This window comes from Plectropomus leopardus, chromosome 7 (assembly GCF_026936395.1).
Source record: "Plectropomus leopardus strain MGB_pleo_1.0 chromosome 7, ASM2693639v1, whole genome shotgun sequence".
NCBI lineage: Eukaryota > Metazoa > Chordata > Actinopteri > Perciformes > Serranidae > Plectropomus > Plectropomus leopardus.
The window spans coordinates 13,327,137-13,347,152 of NC_142182.1; the positions used below are offsets into that span (position 1 = coordinate 13,327,137).

Consider the following 20,016-nt stretch of genomic DNA (forward strand, 5'->3'; position numbering starts at 1 on the left):
TGCTATACTATGGCACGTCTCTGAGATATAATAAGAGGTTTTGAGCCACTTTTAGGACATGTCAAAATTTGAGATTTTTGCCTTACTATACTATGCTTTCTTTCGCCATTTTTTGACATGCTGTATTATGAGGTTTTGGGCCCTTTTTGGCCGTTCTGTCAACATGCTATACTATGGCACGTCTCTCTGAGATATAATAAGAGGTTTTGAGCCACTTTTAGGACATGTCAAAATTTGAGATTTTTGCCTTACTATACTATGCGTTTCTTTCGCCATTTTTTGACATGCTGTATTATGAGGTTTTGGGCCTTTTGGGCCGTTCTTTCAACATGCTATACTATGGCACGTCTCTACGAGATATAATAAGAGGTTTTGAGCCACTTTTAGGACATGTCAAAATTTGAGATTTTTTGCCTTACTATACTATGCGGTTTTTGGCCATTTTTTGACATGCTGTATTATGAGGTTTTGGGCCTTTTTTAGCCGTTCTTTCAACATGCTATAGTGTGACGCGTCTCTAGGAACGGTCATAAGAAGTTTTCAGCCATTTTTGGGACATGTCAAAATTTGAGATTTTTTGCCTTACTATACTATGCGTTTCTTTCGCCATTTTTTTGACATGCTGTATTATGAGGTTTTGGGCCTTTTTGGGCCGTTCTTTCAACATGCTATACTATGGCACGTCTCTACGAGATATAATAAGAGGTTTTGAGCCACTTTTAGGACATGTCAAAATTTGAGATTTTTTGCCTTACTATACTATGCGTTTCTTTCGCCATTTTTTTGACATGCTGTATTATGACTTTTTGGGCCTTTTTTGGCCGTTTTTTCAACATGCTATACTATGGCACGTCTCTGAGATATAATAAGAGGTTTTGAGCCACTTTTAGGACATGTCAAAATTTGAGATTTTTTGCCTTACTATACTATGCCTTTCTTTCGCCATTTTTTTGACATGCTGTATTATGACGTTTTGGGCCTTTTTTGGCCGTTTTTTTCAACATGCTATACTATGGCACATCTCTACGAGATATAATAAGAGGTTTTGAGCCATTTTTAGGACATGTCAAAATTTGAGATTTTTTGCCTTACTATACTATGCGTTTCTTTCGCCATTTTTTTGACATGCTGTATTATGACTTTTTGGGCCTTTTTTGGCCGTTTTTTTCAACATGCTATACTATGGCACGTCTCTACGAGATATAATAAGAGGTTTTGAGCCACTTTTAGGACATGTCAAAATTTGAGATTTTTTGCCTTACTATACTATGCCTTTCTTTCGCCATTTTTTTGACATGCTGTATTATGACGTTTTGGGCCTTTTTTGGCCGTTTTTTTCAACATGCTATACTATGGCACATCTCTACGAGATATAATAAGAGGTTTTGAGCCATTTTTAGGACATGTCAAAATTTGAGATTTTTTGCCTTACTATACTATGCGTTTCTTTCGCCATTTTTTTGACATGCTGTATTATGACGTTTTGGGCCTTTTTTGGCCGTTTTTTTCAACATGCTATACTATGGCACATCTCTACGAGATATAATAAGAGGTTTTGAGCCATTTTTAGGACATGTCAAAATTTTAGATTTTTTGCCTACTATGGTATCCGGTTGTCAACCATTTTTTGGACACGACAAAATTTGAGATTTTTCAGTGTACTATACTAAGTAGTTTTTGGCAATTTTTTCGACATGCTATCTCATGATGTTTGTGGCCTTTTCTTCGACATGCTTTAGATTGACGCATCTATACAAGCTATAACATGTTATCTCCAGCCCTTTTTTCCATGTCATATTTCTACATTTTTCAACATATAGTACTATACTATGTGGTATACTCCCTCTTGTAACCACCACCCTTCTTATCCGAACCTCCTCCCCACCCCTCTCAGGACAAAGCACTGGACCTGCAAACAGTATGTCAAAAACAGTCAGAAAAGACATAATATGTCAAAAAAAGTTGCAAAAAATGTATCGTAGTATGTAAAAAAAGTAATTGCATGGTATGTAACCAAAATTAAGCAGAACATCATAGTCTAACATGTCAAGAAGCAGTAAATATATATGTCATGCAATGAAAAGAAATAAATAATCTCAGTATAGAATAAAAAAAAATGGCAGGAAACTTTTTAAAAATGTCCTAAAATTAAGTCACAAAAAATATTGCGAATAATGTCATAAAGAGTAATTTAAAAAGTCACAGTACAGAATTCCGTAACCATATTATATTATATTATAAACAGTAATAGCATTTCATGTCATAAAAAAAAAACATTAGTAAGTCTTAGTAGTAGTAGCATAGTATCACGAAGAAGTCACTTACAGTATGTCTGCTGAAGTCATAAAGTAACAAAAATAGTATAGTATGTCAATGTGTATAGCATCTCAAAAAAAATCATTAAAAAAAACTTAATATTGTTAGTCAAAATATTATAGTATAGCATGTCATTAGAAGTTATTTTTCAAAATTCTTAGCATAGTATGCCAAAAAAGAGCAAATCATATGCTTGCTCCCCAAAATGAACAAAATGTCATTAAAACCTTAAGAACCCCCTTTTTAAGATTTTTGTTTCAAAAAATTTCTCTTTGGGGAAATTTTCCTCGATCTCCTGTAGAATGTTGGGTCATGAAAGTGTTCAATCGAAAATGATCCCCCTCAGTGTTAAATGAATGAATGTGGCCTTGATTGGCATTACCATAAAACTCAAAATATTATTATTGCAGTCCATAAAATCTTTTGATGTATATGGCATTAGATAATGTATGTAAACTAACACTGAAATCCCATAATGTTTGGCTATGTATGAATAAAGTACAGCTGTATCCTTCCTCTCCATAGCAGATACAGATCAATGCACTGATTTTGAGCCACCATAAAATAACATGTTCTGGATTGTCAAGAGACAAAAAAAATAAGATGGTCATACTGTAGCTGAGTCTTTTGTTTTAACCAGCCAAGTGAAACAGACAAGCCGAGTACTTTGAATTGGTGCTAACTAGCCAAGTGAGACAAACTGACAGCTGCTCCCCTGCCCACAGCCTGACATGCTTCCACTCACAGCTTGTCTGTCTCAACCATAACAAGATGGTGAAATGATTTCAATTCATCTAACAAACAGCGATTTAACCTGCCAATCTGAGGATGGAAATTTATTAGGAAGTTACTGTAAAAATGAAGCAGCATAATTCATCTGTCTACCTGTTAGGTGAAGCCACTGTAACAAGTACTAATCCAAAATGTGTTAATGTATGTGAATTTTCTCCAGCGTCTTAATGAACTCCTTGGTCCTCTTGTAACAATATCGTATCCAGTCCACACACTTTGTATTTCTAAATCTACCTCCTGATTTGCTTTCTGATATTTGCTTCCTCTCAGTTTACACTTTGAGTTTTGTGTGACTGTGCAAGAGTCAGAACATGTTCTTGCAAACTCACTGACATTGGCATACAGTTCTGATTGGGAACTTATAGAATGAAGGAAGAAAAAGGAAGAAAAACAAGTCGCAAGCTCTTCTAATGAGCCACTGTAATGTCAATTACAAGTAAGTATTCTGTCTCAGCTAGTCTGCCTGTAAATAATGTAGGGTCAGGATGTGACAACAGGATAAGCTGTTTTTTCCACATTGCCTTTATTTTCACATCTTAATTAAAGACATATAGAGATAGGAATAAAGGTCAACGGTCAGAATCGAAGTGAAAATGTTGCAGTTCTATGTTATGTGTTTTAACCATTTGGCCAGCAGACGCCTCCAAATAGGCTGACTTTTAATTATCACTGTACTCAGACAATAAGCTCATTTTCTACAAACTGCTGTGTTTATCCAACTGTTTATTGGACTGTGTTCATTTAAAAACCTTAAATTAACTTATTTGTTTCTTAGGAGTTGGAAACACAAATCCATAAATCATTCAGAGACAAATGAGAGTAGGGACTAATTTCAGCATCACTCAGTAACCAAAAATGTTGTATCTCTCAACCTGAAAACATTTCTGCAATACTATTTGCAACTGTCAGTAATACTGAGACCCATTATTAGTGGAGGCAAAGGTCACATACAATAGGAAGGGCCAACTTTTATTTGTAAAAAAAAACCAACTTTTATTTGTATTCCTGTGTTTGTTGTTTTCATCATAACAAAGGGAAAACATCTTTTGCAAGCTCTGACAATGGAGACAGAGAGGCTATGGTTCAAGGTTGCGGGAAGCTGGGAAGCTGAAATGTTTTTTGTTAAACCCAATCTAAGAAATGGGATCCATTAAATTAATTAAAGATCCCCCCAAGACATGTTTTGAGACATAAAAAATACTCTGCTAGGAATAATAATTTGTGTCTTCAGTGTTTTTTCCTCCACAAATTACCTCTTTAAAAATATTTAATTCTACTGGTTCTTCCTCATTGAAGAACACAGAATCTATGAATATGTAAATGTTGTTCATTTCCACATTTTGAAAGGGACCATTTCCATGTCCATTTTCAAAATTCATACATGTTATTCCTATGATTTAAGACAGTACCAAAAAACATTACATTACAAAAACATTTCTTTCAAAAATAGGCTTTGTTGCAGAAACCCCTAAAGGTTAACTTATCTCATGTGCTGTGGTAGTTGAGTCAATATAAGTAAACTTAACTGCATGTAACCGCTTACGATTATTATAATTATTTATGTTATTTTATTTATTTATTTATATTTGGCCAGAAGCAAAGAAGAAAGTGGTGGCACCCTCTTCTGTAACCAATTATGTAAAATGGGCATGTGAAAGTGACTTGAATCAAATTGAAATCATATCATGGCAGACTTTTTGATATTGGCAGATATAGTATCGTTGTCGAAAAAAATTGATATAATATCATATGGTGATGAAACTGGTGATTTACTCCCCTATTAATTTGGGTAGTCTTCCCCTTTAACTAATAGACCCAGTGTCACCTACATTAAACCTGTATAAGTGGCATACTGGAACACCATTTGTTTCAAATTCTGAAACAGAAATTTTTAAATAATTTGCTCCACAAGTTTGGGTTGGGAGTAAGAACCTTTTTGTTGCCTCTACCTATCACTCTCTGTCTCTACAAGTTCCCCCAGTACTTCATTATGCAAACATACAGTATCTTACTGTTTACAATGACACATCTTTCTCTATTTTTGAATGAAGCTATCATTGGTGATGATACTTTACTTATGAGTCAATGTCCCAGTAGATGCTCGAGAGAATGGTGTGTCAACAGAGCATGATGAGCACCATGTATCATTACTGCAGGGCACCACACTTGCTATTCAGTTGTGGGCCACTTCTACAAAGACACAGAGGAATTGGACTTCCCGTCCACCAGAGAATGACCCCCCAAAGCGACACATTTTCCTGACAAATGAGCTGCAGTAACTTCAATTGGCCTCTTTGGACAGTATCATGACCAGGAGCTTGTTTAGGTCCGCTGGCCTTGAAAACATATGTTCGTACACAAGTGTATTTGCATGAGCTGGTACACAAAAACACAAGTATAAACATGCATGAGTTAGAATACTCAAATGCAAATGTTCACATACGTGGGTCAAGTAACCACAGAAGCATCCACACGGTATAGCCAAGGTCTAACTGTAGTCATTAAAAACAACCATGGAGATAACTATGATATCTGATAAAAATGATTTTCATTTTAAGCTACTTGAGTACTCCTTGCTCAATATTTCGACTCCCATTATTCATGAAGAAAACAAAAAAAACATTTACCCACTGCATGGATTTTCAACAGACTATGTGTATCTATGAGGGAATGTGCCTGGTATATTCTTTTAGCATGTGGAAATCTTTACAAGCTGCCTATGTGGCAGTCTCCTTGTTTCAGAGTGAGGAGCATGTCGGTGGTGGGGGCTTGCAGGTGACAAGAGGTATTGATAAAATCATTCTTCATCCCCTGTGAGCATTTTAGAGAGGCTGTGGGCAGAAAATGGTTGCTAACTGCTCTTCAAGGATGTGGGCTAGAATGAAGGAGTCTACTGCTGTCACTCTGGTGTCCGGTTGAGGTCAGGGTTAGCATGCATCACTTCGAATCTGACTGTCGCACAGAGGTCATCCTGAGGCTGTGAACCCGGACATCCAGGCAGCGCTGTCTCCCTGTGATTGAGTTTGGGGCTTGAGAGAACATTTGAGATAAGAGGGTATCTCGCTCTCAGCACACAGACGTTATCTACAAACCTGAGGCAAAACCGGAGGCTACTGTGCCGGGAAATGAAATAAAATTAAGAATCTGTTATTGAATGTGTGAATTAATTCATTAGGCTTCGAGTTTAAGTTCTGTAAACTTATAATCCTTTTGGACTGCCATTGGAACTTGACAAACATGACACCGTTCTCCCTCTCTAAACATGAACTGATTTTAGCATCTGTTCTGTGTTGACATGTTCAAGGACAGTAGCTTGTAATGTCTCCTTGACTGATGTGTCAGTATGCCAGTAACATCAGTTAGACTGAAGGCCAGCAGCTAAGAGAAGGTTATCTAATTGACAGCATGAAAAGCCATAAATGTGACAACAATGATAATTGTTATAATGGTAACAATGAGAGTTGGGGACCTCTGGTGGTTTGGAAACACGTCATTACAATAAACAAGAGGAGGTAGATTATTATCTAATTATTATTTAATAATATAAGCAATACATAAAAGATGATTTCCAGGTTTGGAATGTGTTTGTGTGCTTTTGTGGGTATGTGTGTTACTAAAATGGCAATGAATAGATTGTGTTCATTATCAGAAGATCGACAGCTGTACTCCTGTAGTTTTTTTTATAACAGGATTTGTATAAAAAATGAACATAACAATTAACTATTTGGAGCCCTTGTTTATTTCACAATAACACCATTTTTGTTTGTCTTATTGATTAGATACACACAAGACAGAACAGACAATACAATTATTTTTGGCATCTTGGAGCTTCTGAATTTCCAGATCTCTCTTTTTTGTTTCTACAGGATGACGCTGCTGACTAACATGTCTTTTTTCGTGCTTACAGAATTTGGACTTAGTAACAGGATAAGAGGGGAAAGGAAAAAAGACAGTGTCTAAAAAAACTATTTCATATTTCTATGACCTCTATGTGCCACCTTTATGTTCACTGAATTATCTTTTTTGTATTTGTGTATTTGTTTTTTATACTTAACAGGATATTAATGAAAAGATCACCTGATTAAATGAACAGTCCTCACTGTATCTGATCCTATGTCCTACGTGATATTTATGTTCTCTCTTTACAACAATTGGCTTTGTATTCGCATGCACGCACCCATACACCCATGCACTCACACACACACGCACGCACGCACGCACGCACGCACGCACACACACACACACACACACACACACATTAACAACAGTGGACTAGCTGTGCCCCAACCAAGTGCAGAACACTGTTTCTGGTTGTTATGGGGAAAAAAGAAGAAAAAAAACAAAACATTTGAATAGAAACTATTTAGGTCTTTGTTCATAATATTACTGTTTATGTGCTTAATAAAATCAATTAAAGGAAAATTAAGGAAAATTTAAACTAATTAAATGGATAAGTCCTCACTGTATCACATCCTATCTTTTAACCCCTTTCTATCTCACTCACTCATTCACTTACTTACATTTCAAAGGCAAATACACAGAGTGCTTAGGGGAGAGAAGGGAGAGTGATGCTCATTTTACTTAATGGCATTATAACTTTCTGCAGCTGCAAAGAAACAAAGGATATTACATTACAAAGAAATTATTTTCTAATTGAATGATGCCGAGCTTAAAGGGATGAACAATGAAACTCTGAGTCAGAAAACAAAGAAGGACTCTGTGGGGAACCATGCTGTAAAGTAAGAGCTGTGATAGTCTTGTGATGAAGCAGGACTAATTATCATGTTTTTCAGTCCATAACACATTACCACATGTGAATACACAATTGGGGACACGTATGCCCCAATTATTGATATCACTGCACCAATTCAAAATCATTTTCATGAAGAAACACAATCTTCAGCCCCAACAGGATATAAAGGGTGGATAAAATAAGAGAAATACCACATAAAAAGGAGCTTTGAAGTAAGTGAATCACAAAAGGAACTCTTCATGCGAGTAATATCAAATAAGATGAACGTCATTTAGATTTTAAAGAGGTCTGACAATCATCACTTTCATATGTGAGTTTCCAAAGCAACACGACTAAACTAACAGACTATCAAAGAGGCCACATTGTCAGTGCCTGATTTGCTTCTGCAACGGCTGTAAAAAAAACAAGACAAAACACTCCACAACGTTCTACTCTGGCTGGGAAAATAGACGCAAAAATTAAGAAAACATATGGCCAACACAGACAAACAGCATCATCAGCCTAGAGGAACAGTGGTTGCAAGTAAAAGCTCCCTGACACTGTGACAGTAGTTCACACCAAAAGTAGAGCAGACAGTGTAGTGGAAGTTACATGCATGAGTTGCAGCAGGGCTGTTCACACCAGAGGCGTATTTCTGTGTGAAGTCCAAAAGCATCTCTTTGAGAGGAAAAAAGGCCTAACACAAAGGTGAAATGCCTAGTGAAAATAGACTTTTTACAGTGTGAGCTGAGGTACCAGCACAGAAACACTGCTGAGAGTCATAAAGTTCTTATTTTTCCACTCCAGTAACTTTATGTCGTACTTTCTTTCCATTTTCTCCACAGACCTACTCATGCATCAAAGCAGCCACGTGTCATTTCTCATTCAGTGCCGTGCTGGGATTGGGTAAAGACTATGAATCTATATCTGTCTTTGTCTATCAATCAGTGTAATTTCTGAACACTGCAATCCTTCAGAAACAGAGCAGGTATTCATCTGGCATTTTAAATCTCACAGGCAGAAATAAAAAAAAAAAAGCGATTAATTTCTTGTTCAGAAACAGCTCAGTCACAGAAGAAAATGTTGGCAATACATTTCTGCATACCATGAAAACATTACATTTGCACATTTCATACAAATTATATTAACGTTCCTAAAGGGACATAATACATGAGCTGTCACTGTCATGTGAAGGGGATGGGGGATGGTGTGCCATGTTGGCTAGACCACTATATGGGACCACAAAAAAATTAGTTGTGTGTTAGTGAGTCATTGCTGTGTTTGTATTGGCTTTTTGGCTCCAATTGTGGATATTTTGTTGCAAACCACTTGTGTTTTAGGCACCAAATGTGGGTATTTTGTAGCGCTTGTCAGCGATACAGTACCACAAAAAGCTGTTGTTTTTTATCAAGACATCTATATTTTCCCTGCTGGAAATGTGCACCAAAAGTATTTCAGGCCAAAACATGATCCTCTCCTAACCGTATTTTTTTATGCCAAAACCTTACCACACACTAACCACAGCATTGTTTAAACAAAAAATCACCATTCTCTCTCTCTTTTTCTTTTTCTCTATCTATCCATCTATTTATCCATCTATCCATCTATCGCTCTGTCAATTTATCTATCTATCTAGCTATCTATCTATCTATTTTAAAAAAAGCAAAGCAACTTCCTCACTAAATAATCTACACAAGTGGGGCACAGACTTTAGTTAAATATTTTGTTCTACTGTTTCTCACAATGCTACTATACACAGTGTTTGTCAGTATTCTGGCCGTGGATGAAAAACACTTTCTGCACAGCAGTCTTGCCTTTCTAAACGAGTTTGTGTCCAAGGCTACTGGATAAAAACACATAAAGAGCAATAATAAAGTCTATAATAGATGATGATTGTTGTTCCTTCAGCTAAATGGGTTTACATTTGGAAAATTCCAAGGATACCCACAATATACACACAATACCATTTCGTCCTGTTAGTTGTGATTTTGAATGTGTAATGGTATGGTTTACCCATCTTGTGGGAGTCATTATTTTCAATAACTGCTTGACATGATCATAAAACAGCCAAAGAAAGTTGTGATATTTTAAAGGATCCACTGCACTCTATGGCCAAAATGTTGTTCCCTCATAATGTCCACATTTTCCAAAACAATAGTTATCCTAGACAACTTTTTAAATACCAAGCAGGTTTACAAATTCTTCTTTTTTTATGGATTGAACAAAATGTTTCAATCATATAGATTTGCAAGGTGTTGCTGGAAGAACAAGAAGAAGTGTTTCCATCTTAAAGGTCCAGTGTGTAGGATTTAGTCGTATCTAGGCAGAAGATTGCAGAAGTGAAGTGAAGAGGACCCCTCCATATGTAGATATAAACAGCTCATTCTAAGCTTATGGGAACAAACAAACAAAAAAAAGAAAATCAAACAAACAAAAAACAAACCAATGAAAACATAGTTATGAATATTATACACCATTTATGCCAACAGATGCCCCTCAAATCCTACAGACTGGACCTTTAATGTAAAGCCCAATTACTTATTAACAACATCCTTGAACTTCTGAGAAGACATCTCCAAGGGTTGCCCCTTGAAAGTCAGAGATTTAAATCATCCGCAGAAGATCCTCAGTCGACTGACATTGCTTCAAGTTGAGCAGTTGTTATTTTTTATTTTTTTCTGTGCAGTGTTCCTCAGGTTTTGGTTCACAGATTTTGCTGCGGAGTAAGTGCTCTTGACTTTGATGCTAATCTTTGGTACAGACAGCTGTGGATGTGTGGACATGCAGGTAGGGGCACAGTGGAGGAGAAAGGACAGACCTGCTTAGAAGTGGTGTATTTACAGAAAAAAATGCAAAAAAATGTTCTTGCACATATGTGGCCTGTCGTTGGCACTGGCAGATTGTTTGCTATATTTCGTGAATGCCGCTGTCGCACTGAACGTCCAATGGAGCCCATTCAAACTCTAAAACTTTGTATGGAAAACATAATGGATTATGGAATATTTGTATTATACAGCCACATCTGATTTGACAGGCATAATTCTGAGTCAGGTACAGCCCTGATGTTTACAAAACTTTAACAGTCAGTAAACATAACGTAACTTGTAAAGTATTCAATGGCTCAGTGATAAAATAGCTTAATAAACTGGTTGAGAAAATAGAAAAAGTGTGCAGTTCATTCATTCAGCCATTCATTTTTCTTTCTCCACTTAATCCTTTTTATGATCACAGGGGGCTGGAAGCTAATCCCAGCATCCACGGGGCAGAAGACAGTGAAACAGGCTGGTGAGTTATAGTATCCAATCCACCAGAAGAGAGTGGAAAAAAGCCAGGTGTATCCACATTTAAGTCCCTCTCTGCAGCTTTTTTGAAAATGACTGAATGTTATGTAATCAAAGGTTTGAAAGGAACTATGTTATTTGTACATCTTAAGTAGAGATTGATGAGAGATTGATCACATAATAGTCTGACATGACATAATACATTTGTATCTCTCCTTTTCTCTTAAAGCATTAGATCAACTGTCCACATGTCATACAGTTAAGCTCATGTCTTTTTCTAATTCAGTTCCTACCTGCCAATTCAATCACAGTTCCAAGGGGTTGTGGTCATCCTCATGTTAACTTCCAATCCACCGTATAGCTGTCCCTGAAAATACAAGAGGCACACAAGTGTAAGAATACTTTAAAAACAGATTTACAGTGATACCATTCCTGGCTACTCCATTTCATGGGCTCCATGGAATACAGCCCATGAATAATGCACTGTTTTGGAAAGATTATGATGTATCGACTCAACTACCAAAAATTGCATTTTTTTAAACCCCCAGGATAGAGTACATCTAATTCAAAATTCTCTTTACTGTTTCTAAATAATCATTGAGTCATCTTGTTAGTTTTCCTTTCAACCACTTCCTCAGCACTCTCTGCTGATGCTGATATTTTAGTGCCTTTGAGAACCTCTATCTAACAAGAGGAGCTGTACAGTATGCTACTATAAGTCGGAAGAGCTCATTCCCCAGGGATGAGGGGACATTCAAAGCCATAACGCCTCACAAACACACACATGTAGCCTGTACACACAAAGACACATACACACAACACAGAGGACAGACCCTGCTGAATAAATTATGGGGGACAAAAGCAAACGGAGATAAAGCTTTCTGTCTTGCCCGCCATCCATTAGTGCAGTGCAGGAACTGTGAGTGCAAATAAGCGCGTGTTTGATCCACTGGAACATTATTGTGTGGGCCTATCATGACCCCAACCTTTGTTTTAAGATAAGGGTTTTGCAGTCTCTGTTGTCTCATTCATGCTGCATTGCCAGAAAGTACTGTTTTCACATTACATTGTATTACACCCAAATGATCAGCAGCTAAGAAAACACAGCAAACATATCTTGACTTAACTAATGTGCTTCTAATGACAAAATAGGGGAGAATAGAACTAAATAAAATACGGTTTAGTGTCTCTGTGTGCTACATTCTGAGCATAAATTTGATTCAGCTAGGATTGTCTGCACATGGCTGTCAACATGGAGGTGACTGAGTTGGGGATAAGTAGCTGACGGTACCAACAGCATCGGGTGGGAGGTACGATAGGCTGTATAAAATAATGAATGTAATCACTATAACGCCACCTATTGGTTTGTGGACTGTTACTTTGAAGCTTTGAGTTTGGCATTTCTGCTGCCACCATCTTGGTTTTTTTGGAGCCAGAAGTGACCATATTTTGATGAGAGGATGGAGTTGTGAAGAGCGAGAGGTGTACCTTACTCACAGACTGTAGCGATACCTCACAGACATCCTTTCGCTTAAATGGCCCTGCCCTTAAATATGCGCAACTTTAAGCCTTATGAAAATGTGGATGGGTGAGTAATATGAAAATGTACACCATGTACAATTGTCACAAAATTAGCTATCAAGATCAAAACAGTTTTTTGTACCAGGCTTTTAAAATTTGAGTAAAGTTGGGCATTTCAATATGGAGGTTTATGAGGATTACTTTTTATTGGAGTGAGCCTCAAGTGGCCATTTGAGGAACTGCAGTTTTTAGCGCTCCATTTTTCAGCTTTGGGGGTTCCTGCCAGAGGGTGGACGCTATGCTTCTGTGACAATACTGTTGCCATTATCACTGGTGCCCATAACTGCTGTATTTATGCATTGCAGACTGGTGGCGATTAGTTAGCCGGCAGGATACACACACAAGGATTCATACACACTGACATGCATGCCCAGGCAGCCCATCTACCACAACAGAGTAGCTCAGATTACAACACACACATAGGCAGTGTGACTTTATATTCTGCCCAGGATGCCAATACTGCCTTTATCCTTACATGACATTTTTTTTTGTGTGGCTATATTCATGCTCTGACTGTCGTATACAGAACCTTTAAATTAGGGACAGTTGCCTATGAATAAGTAGGTTGGAGTGGAATAGAACAATTTCTCTTGTTTATGCATTAAAAAGCCCAACACTTGAAAATTCAAGGAGTATAATTATGCAAAGGCCTGCCTAACTAAAACCAAGCATGTATTAGTCTGTCTCTTGCTGTTATTGCCAAAAGCCTGGGCTAAATTTGTTCCTTTCGAGGATGCAAATCTTTAAGAATGGGTTGCAGTTCTAGGTAATGTCCTTTAACAGCTGCTGCTTTAAAAAATGTTGCAGTAAATTGTTGGGTGCCATACAGGTACATGTGTTAGAGCTCTAGTGAATATTTAAGGAATCAGGGCAGTGTGTGTAGGACTGACTCAAAATGATGTATTGCACAGTAGTACAGTAGTCGTACAGTAGTCATGGTTATCTAAACATGAACGCAATTGACTCGCAGTGACTGGGTAACATTGTTTATAGTTTTTGGAAAATGGAGGTGCATGGCACAGGCCAAAAAGCTATATCAGGCTTTGGCTCTACAGACAATACTTGTTAGCGGGATAAATTTAGTGTAGATTTTTGTCTCACCACACTTATCCATCCCACAAGTCTCAAGTCTCCAGTCTACAGCTCACAGTTTGGCTACTATGGTAAACAAACATTGAAATATAAGTGAACAAGTTATAAATAAGACTAAATTGTTCACAAGCTACGCAAGATATATATTTACAAGAAGACCTGATGATGGCAGAACAGTAAGTGTCACAGCTAGTGCATATTGTAAAACGACATGAAGTGCAGCACAGTAAGTTAAAGAACAACTATCTAATTCTCTGTGGCTGAAACTTCAATAGGAATGACAAATTATGCCCACAGATAGCGATGATGGATATGGGCTTTGCCGTTGTAATCATTATCATTGTTGTTATTATCAACAGCATCAATATTGTACCCCGCACACACACACACAAAACACCCCCTGGCTTTCCTCCTTCTTTGACAAAACACTGCATCATTGCATTTTTCAAAGCGTGACTCGAGCCACTGTTTCAGAATGTGTCTAAAAGATGTATGTTCTTTCTAATTAAGAAGAAAGAACCATACTCAAACCTTACACATGCAGACAGTCTGGCCTGTCAGACAGCTGCTGCTTCAATGGTGGTTGGGTCTTTGTAGGATAAGATATCAGAGAGTATGATTAGCTCCTTTATAGTTGTTTTATGTATGCAGTGTTTTGTTATATAAGTTCAGTGTAAAGGCTCTGTTAAGGCAGTCAATGAAATACCATATTCACAAAATAAAACGATGTGCTACACAGCATTGGCCATTAGTTTGCTCATGTGCAAGTGTACCATTTACCTTAAAGAAGAAAAAAGAGCTGAAGTAATTGCAAATACTATCACACTGCATCAGTTCAACCAACATGTGACTTTCATGTCAATGCTGCTATAACCCATTTTGGAAAGTCAAACCTACTGTAGACAGGCTGCAGATTGACCTTCTGTGTGCGGTAGATTGTGGTGGACTCACTGCCTCATGAATCTCTGAATCAAAAACATTAAACATAACAAACACCTACGTTGCAGCAATTTAGTTCCCCAAATCATTTTAATGCTGCCTTATGTTTTGCATGGACACCAGAGCACCATTTATTATACCCTCACATCTTCAACATCAGTCAGTCCATAAAAAACAAAAAAAACAAACTCAAGTCGTGTATCTTTAGGAGTCTGCAGGACATCAAAGATCTGCTCAGCCATTATTTCTTCCCTCTTTATCTCCCATGAACTCAGAGATAAAGTCCCTCTCTGGAAGAGTAGTAGTCCAACAAATCAAGACTAATGTCAGTGCCTTCTGCTCCAGATCACAGCATATTTTGACCTGCAGGTCACACTACATCACCAACTGGAAATGACCAGAATTGCATGTCAGGCTGAATCAATTGGCTGCACAGCCACTCGTTCAATTAAGATCTTGGGTGGGGGTGGTCAGTGTGGTTTGCAGTGTGGTAAGTACAGGCTCCCAGAGGAGCAGTAAGTGCTGAAATCAGCTCAGCTGTGCCTGCCATTTGTCATTATCTAATGGTAAATCCATCTGTGTCTGGTAGAGGGCCCTTGCCAGGCCAGATTGCTAAGTGGCCGGACAGTGAGGAAAAAAGAGGGATAGCTAGATAGATAGAATATTAATTATGTGATATATACACTCTTGTTGCTTAATGACTACAGAATGGCTCCATTCCAACTGACTGTGCTGGTAAATGCAGAGAGATCATATCAAAAAGTTTAAAGAGATCCATGAAATCTTTAAGGTTTGCTTTGACGTGATGCAAATGCACATAGAGATTCCAAGCCATATTTTCCACTTAAAAAAAGGCTAAGGAAGACGATGGTGACGAGATAAAACAAATTAATGGACTTTAAAGCAGGCATTAAGATGGAATACAATTATCTGGAACAAAGAATGCAATTTTGTAATTCTCTCAATTACATGATCTGTGACTTAATTAAATTAGAATGCGGCTAAATCAGTACTTTAATATGAATTTAATTAATACACGTCTTAGCTATGTACACCATTTGTCAGTAGACAATATGACAGCTTAGTGGCTTTTCAGGCATATTCTGTTTATCTCTGTGTGTGTGTGTGGTGTGTGTGTGTGTGTGTGTGTGTGTGTGTGTGTGTGTGTGTGTGTGTGTGCGTGTTTGTACAGGAATGCTTGTGTGTGCAGTGTATCATGAATGTCAATAATCACTGCCACTGAGAACCAGACTTTCTTGAAATACTGACAAATATGCTGCCATGATGTGCTGTTTAGCCAAAGATATTCAGAAGCAGTGGACATTGTTCCCATGTTTTCTTTTTGATGATCAACAAACTGGTCCCAAGAAGGGATCTATTTATTTTACTAGCATGCCTTCATGTACTTCTCTCCAGGATGACACAAAACATGGCTATATACATGTCCAGTGGAATTGAAATGGCTCTAAGGCTGAAAGATAATAGCAAAAACATGATACAACACAGACTGCCGTATGTAGCCTTGTGCCCATCATATGCTTGCCATGCACTTGTTGTCAACACATGGCGTTTGTTTTAAAGAAAGCGGTTAGCGCTGCAGCTTAAAAATTGCTGCACCAAAGGGATGCCGCAGAGAACGTTGTTGCAGAGTGGAATTAGTGCAATCAGGGGAGATATGGAATTAATATGTCTGATTAAGTGCCTGACTGAATTAGCATTTTGAGTCCAAAGAGAGATCAGGCAGGAGGGGAGGGATGAGATATGTTCTGCAGAGAGGGAGAAGGGCTGACGGACTGGGCTGGGAAGGAAATAGAGAAACAAAGACAAAGAGGGCAGGAGAAAAGGTAGAATGACTGTGATGTGAAGTGTTTGCAGGAACATTCCTTTGGCTCTCAGTTTCAGGCCAGTGTTGTCTTTTTGATTAATTATTTTTTGACAAGGAAATGTTCCTTCTCCTCATCTGCCTACAAAATGGAACTGTAGTCACCCTCCTGTCTTCACTTTTCACCAGTATACAGTCTTGCTGTCAGTTGTCCGTGATGGGAGAGGTAATTGGTTTGGCCCCATCAAAAATGTTAGTCTTCCAAGACATTGTGATCTGTTTTTGTGACGGCCCTGTCATTAGGGATGAGAGAACTACATGACGACACTTACACGGAGAAGAAGACGTTAAAGATGACACCATACAGAGAAATATTCAGAGGGAGGCAAATAGGGACACAATACCAACACTCAAAAGGCAGAGGGAAAAGTCAGGTAAAAGGTAGTTTGAGGAGAAGCAGGGAAGATGAAAGACACAGACAGCACGGTTAGCCCTAGAGAGAGAGAGGGGAGTAAATTACCAATATGAAATCTCTCCCTCGAAATGTCTGACTTTCATATGAAAGGCTGGCACAAGCCTCTAAAGAAAAATGCATGAGAATGGATGCCATGCCACCACAGGGTGATACAGGAGGCATAACACACTAAGCCATTAAGCACATGTAATGCAAATCAATGCACAAGCAACCTGGGATTGTACAACAGGAAGCTTAAGACTAAAATCGACTCTTCTTACAGTGCTTGTTAATTAATAAATGTGAGAGGAAAAGGCGTGAGCAGTCTCCCAAAACTGTGAATAAGAGAAATGTAGTAAAATACAAGGAGAGGGAAATGAATAAATGGTAAGGTGAGGCTGAGAAATGAAACCTTGGAGAGAGAGAAAAGGAGAATACAAATCAAGAAGAAAAAGGAGAGTGGTACACTGAAATCTTTGGGGCGAATGAGTGTGATATGTGAGCAAGAAAAGTGAGAGACACAGGAGGGGGGTAAGAAAAGGAGTGAGGTGAGCTGTAGAATATTTTTAGTTTTATTATCATTAATTTCCTTTCCCGGTGTGATGGGCATCACGGCGAGACTGTCTGTCTCCAAGAAGAGATGAGAACAGTAACTGAAGTGGTTTAGCATGCTGCACCATGAAAGGAACATGGCAAACTGACAAAATAGAGAAATATTCTCTAATATTCTCCGTCTGTTCTTTCTTCAGATTTTACTCATTTGGACTTTCCTCAGGATTTAAATAGAGGGCTTCAGTTGGTGTCCCATTTGATGCAGGAAGTGACTTCTTGGTATAGTCACATTAAGCTGTTTTATGATGAAATGCCTGTGTATAACTATGCTATAAAAACCAACTCAGAAAATCTGGATCATTAAGTGTTTAGGCAGTCAGAGCATGCAGACTAAACTGCATAAAATATTTAATAGTTTGTTGTGTCAGCAGAAGTATGGTTACTTCAGTTTGATTTTTTTTTAGCCCTGTTTTCGACATAGCTTACAGATGGTTTGTTGGCTTCTCAAATGAGACCAACAGCCTGATAACCACTGGCTGTATTGCTGTGCCAATTACTATGGATCTAGTCCACAGAGAATGGTTTTAGTTAATTTTGGTGACTTCCTCCTCACCTTTTAAGTAGCACTACTGTATGGTCAAACTTACTGTCGATATTCATGGTGCACAGAGGACGAATCTTTCCTTTTTGATGACCATATGACCTTTCTTTTAGCATACACAGCATGATACAGTGTCTATTTGCTCACAACAAATGCCAAATATAATATAATCCACAAACTGCCATGAAATTGACAAAGCACATGGTATGCGCACCAGAGGATGAACCAATTTCATTTTAGACACTTAATGAGTTTTTGTCTGGTGCTACAATCTAATTAAGTTTTCAACATCAGACATAAGACATCTGAAAACTAATTGATTATTCTAATGTAATCTGCTTTGGAATATTTTGGTCCCAAGAGCATGAATCCCGTTCCCAGGTCTCTTTTGTATTCTCATCTCACGGTGGCTTCCTGAATAAACAAAACTTAACTTAATTGTGTTTCCAGCCACTACCAGGCAAATAGTCCCACTTGTACGCAAGAACTATCAAATCCTACTAGGCAGAGTGCAACATTGCAACTCACCAGAGAATTTAGCCTTTTGACTATAGGGACCCGATGTTAACTTCACTTATAAGAAATTTCATCATCTACGTGGCACATTGCAAGAAATTATGCTATTTATATTCATGATTCCAAGGAGATTAATGTATTTGATTGTAATGACCCCTTGACCTTTCCTGTTGCACTGCCCTCAGGTAAAACTTTACATTGCATTACATTTTCATCATGAAATACTCTTAGATAGCACAATATAATAAACATTACATACTCTAGAGACAGCTGCAGGGCTTGAAACTTTAGTGTTCTGTTTCATGTGTGCACGTGTGTGTTCATTTGTGCATACACTATTGTCTATGTATGCTTGAGTGTAGATGAACCAGATGCTATTTTTCCCTTGCAATAAATGCCCCAATTTTGCTTTGAAAAATCTAACCTTTTCACTTTTTCTAAGCCTCAAATGGGAGAGCCCAGCCAGTACACAAACCAGCATAACACCCTCTTAATGCATTAATGTCAGTTTCCACATACCGAGACTATTCTCCACCCAGCTTTTTAAAAAAGACATGTCATCAGGCTACAGCTGTGAAGCATGCGAGAGAGTGAGCATACAGGAGTGTAGCTCCCCTGTTCCCTGTTGGGCTCAACACTTGGGATCCTTAGTGGATTCATAATGCGATATCAGCACTAAGCAGATCGTTCATTACAGGTATCAGCGGTTGAAGTTGATAGTAGAGTTAAGAAAGGAAATGCTGACATGCTACCAGAGAAAGGATGTAATATGAGGGCTAAATTATGATGCTGAACATTATCATGCTAAAGGCATGCAGTCGAATGCAGGGGGGATGACAGAAGTGAGCATCTGTAAATTAGAAGATGTGTTGATGCACATGCTCCTAGAGACAAGCTACAAAGCTGTTGTAATGACTATGCAGGACATGGAAAGTATAAAAGAGAAACATGTTTGTATTAAATGTTCATAATGTTAACATGTGAATTAACAGAACATGACATTGTCTGTTTTGTTCCAGCAACTATTGCAAAATGAATGCTAAATGTAAGAGTATTTTACAAGTACAAAGCAGAAAATCAAAACCACACATACACTTCTGGAAGACAGCCTTTCCTCCACTCAGCTTTTTGCATGAAAGCCCAAGGAGAAGCATCAGATAGCAGGGAGCACTCGTCATGCACAATCGGCCATGAGTCTCTCTCTCTTGACGAGGCCATCAGCCTTACAACGCTTTCCAGAACAATCTCGCGCCAGACTAGCCTTTAGCTTCAGTGCCTGGCAGCACCAGCTGCCATGCTCTGCCAGTCGTGCTTGCACAGGGAGCAAACGCTCCATTG

At 38.1% G+C, this 20,016-nt stretch overlaps 1 protein-coding gene across 7 annotated transcripts in view; it reads right to left on the minus strand.

The window, feature by feature from the left end:
* lrrc4ca (leucine rich repeat containing 4C, genome duplicate a) overlaps positions 1-20,016 on the minus strand; it is a 217,652-nt gene that overhangs the window by 38,977 nt on the left and 158,659 nt on the right. For 6 of the 7 annotated variants that reach the window (XM_088079981.1, XM_088079977.1, XM_088079979.1 and 3 more), the window contains one exon: positions 11,415-11,488. The gene's annotated coding sequence lies outside the window, so the exon portion shown is untranslated. Of the gene's footprint in view, positions 1-7,122; positions 10,606-11,414; positions 11,489-20,016 lie in introns of those variants that run through there. The other variant, XR_015776970.1, reaches the window with a different exon arrangement.